Source organism: Pararge aegeria, chromosome 11 (assembly GCF_905163445.1).
Source record: "Pararge aegeria chromosome 11, ilParAegt1.1, whole genome shotgun sequence".
NCBI lineage: Eukaryota > Metazoa > Arthropoda > Insecta > Lepidoptera > Nymphalidae > Pararge > Pararge aegeria.
Window position 1 is genome coordinate 1883141 of NC_053190.1, and position 3491 is coordinate 1886631.

The window sequence follows — 3491 nt, forward strand, 5'->3', positions numbered from 1 at the left end:
TTTTCCCTTTAACTATTTTTTATGTACGAGTATGTTAAATTTTAGGATTTATTTTATTATTGTAATATGTACAAAAAATATGTATGATATATAAATAAATTATATGCGTAGTATTAAAATATGTAACTATGTAGTACATTTTGTAATATTTTTAAAATTTATTTTTATTGCCGCACCAACCCGTGTAAGAGTTACTTTCACCAAAGGTTTGAGAGCGATCGTAAGTCCATTATTGCCTTGGATTCAGTGGATCGCCGTCCTAGAACGCTCATCGGTGACCTAGCTGCTAACCGCTATTATAAGTCTGACATAACGTCTTGATAATTATATTTACGTTCATAAGTCATAATGAAATTTGTTCTTCAGTAAATTGTTATTCAGTGATACTGAAAATACTATATAAGGTGTAGTTTGAGAAGACATAACAAAAAAAAGACCCAAATAAAATAAATAAAACTCACGAATTTAAATTTTACTAATAGCAAACAATAATATTAAAAAAAAAACTGGGCTCGTCCGGGATTTGAACCCGGGACCTCTCGCACCCAAAGCGAGAATCATACCCCTAGACCAACGAGCCGATTGATACATTTCCAAAAATTTATAATATAACATTGTAAGTAGGTATTTTAAAGAAGCGGTGATAGCACAGTGGTAAGGGGCTCGAGGTGCCAAGTTCAAATCCCAGCACGCACCTCTAACTTTTCTAAGTTATGTGCGTTGTAAGAAATTAAAATATCACTTGCTTTAACGGTGAAGGAGAAGAAAATGAGGAAACCTGCATTCCTGAGACGTTTCCACAATGTTCTCAAAGACGTATGGAGTCCACCAATACCCACTTGGCCGGCGTTGTAGACTACGGTCTAAACCCTTCTCATTCTGAGAGGAAACCCGAGCCCGTAGTGGGCCGGTAATGAGATAGAATTACAATTCTCTATGTTTGACTTACGAGATCTTAAAAGAATGAATTAATTGCCTAAAACGATAAAAAAGCTTGGGTGTGAATTGATCTATCTTCACAGCTTACTATAAATAAACTGTGAGATGGTGATAACAAAAATAAAAAAATTACCCGGCTACGTTTGTTGTGGGCTCTTCTTAGACCAGGGCGCGTTTGGAACCCTCGAAACTTTAGGTTTAATTTGGCTTACGAAGTTATCAACATCCCCTTACAATTTTGTAAACATAATATATGTATAAGTGCCTGTGATAGGCCTACATGAATAAAGAAATTTTGAATTTTGAATAAATATGATGATGGAAGCCATGCCTAAAGTATACTCGCCTCCTCGCGTGATCAGGCGAAGGCTCAATATTTCTTGGAACCAAGTTGCCAAGCCATTTGCCACAATCAGAGCCATTGTTACCGGCGGCATTTTGAAATGCTTAGTTGTTTAAGTGGGCGCCGTCTAAAGCGCATGTGACAAAGGTTAGTTTGTAATTATGGCCTTTGTTGGCCCGAGTGTGTGATCTTTTGTATACTTCGTTGTACCTGCTACGACTTGTTACACGCTATAACATATATATATCTATATTTTATTTCAATAGTAATTCTATAACTAGTAAAGCTTTTTATAGTAATCTTAATAAAGAAGCAGTTTGCGTCAGAGTTCGTCCGGGGAAGTATGCCATGCTTATTTTTGCCGCTAAACAGCATTGTCAAAATGCGATAAATAACTCTCTCTCTCTATGTCGTATTCCCCACTGCTGGGGGTCATGACCACTTCCACTTACAACCTTTGGTATATAATAACCACTTGACTCGGCTTTTAGAAACCTCGAAAGCAATATGCACTTTGGTGTCGCAACCAACTGATCGGGCTTCGTTCTCGAGGTCTCCTTCCTTCCACTTCGCCAGTGACTACTATCTTTTCAAGATTGTCTCAATCTCTTCTTGCAATGTGACCGAAGTACTCGAGAATTTCATTAATTCTCGATTCCTTCTTGTAATTTTAAGCTGTCTCCTGTCGCGTTGGTCCTGTGTGCCGTGCACGAGGTTCACAGCATTCTCCTGCAGCACCACATCTCGAAAGCGTCTATATGATATCTTTCAGCTTTAATGTCTCAGCTGCATACTGATATATAAAAAATAATTGTGCGGACAAGGCGAAGCTTTGTCACAATGCGATAAATAACAAAGATAATACAAACACTAAGTCCTTTTAACCAAATTATAATTATAAATTTAATCTTAGACGATTTAAATTTAAATTTTAATTTTTTTCAATTTCTTGCAGATTTAGATACATAGCTGTTGGTGGATACAATATTATAATAGTGCTACAATCGTTGTACATATTTATTCGTTGCACGCCAATCGATGGCGATTGGCGTGCAACGAATAAATATGTAAAAAAAAAAACTAGTGACAAGAAATACAAAAAGAAAACGATACTTTAAAGCAAATGATAATGCGGGTATAATGGCGCCATTTTTATATAGCTTTGCTGTTAAATCCGTTGTTGGGAGGCTTTGGCCGTGGCTAGTTACCGTCCTACCGAAAAGACGTGCCACTAAGCGATTTAGTGTTCCGGTGCGATGCCGATTAGGGGTATGACTACCATACTCCCTAACAGGTTAACCCGCTCCCATCTCAGACTGCATCATTACTTACCACCAGGTAAGATTGCGGTCAAGGCCTAACTTGTAGTAAAATAAAACAAAAATAAAAAAACTACGCTGCAACTCCTAGACCACTTCCACACAATGTTATGGACTGAAATAGTTCACGGAAACGCTAAGCATATTTTCGGTAAAATCGGTTTTGTTCTACACCACTGACCACTGAACTTATTCAAAGTTTTTCTTTTGATATTCCTGTAATGGTTTCTAAAATATTGCAAACTTTCCTTTTCCTTTGTACGTGTCTTTGGTTTGATCTGTTCAAGGAATATATCTAACCAGTATGGTTTGTTGTCAATATCCCAAATCGCTTTGTGCAGGTCAAGAAGCGATTTGCAGCTTTCATATCTTATATGGCTGGGGTTTGGAACTCCCTGCCGACTTCTATGTTTCCCTGGTTATTTTTAAAATAAGAGTAAAAAGGCATCTTCTAGGCAAGCACGTCCCATCTAAGGCCACATCTTCACTTTTCATCAGGTGAGATTGTGGTCAAGCGATTGGCTATAACCAATTAAAAATATAAGATATAACATCCAAGCACCTAATAATTTTCACACCATACTAACGATGTTAACTACATGGTATGATAAATAGTTCAAGAGCCACTTACATTATTTCTACCACAATTTGACCTTCACTGCAATCTCACCTAATTGTAAGCGATGATGGTAAATTGTAAAATCTGTGACAGTTATATTAAATACGTTTACCATAACGTACGCATAAAGGTAAACCCTTATGCGTTCGTTATGGTAAATTGCAGATAGTATTACTAGCCACGGCCGAAGTTTCTCACCAGATACTTTGAAAATGAAGCTCAATTTGCTTTACTAAATACTGTACCTGTACTGTGTGTAGTATTTGCTTTA

The 3491-nt window shown here is 37.0% G+C and overlaps 1 non-coding gene across 1 annotated transcript; it reads right to left on the reverse strand.

The window, feature by feature from the left end:
* Nucleotides 1-508: 508 nt before the first annotated feature.
* Nucleotides 509-580, reverse strand: Trnap-ugg. Its single transcript has one exon. It is a non-coding gene; the product is annotated as a tRNA-Pro (tRNA).
* Between the last annotated feature and the right edge of the window lie 2911 nt (nucleotides 581-3491).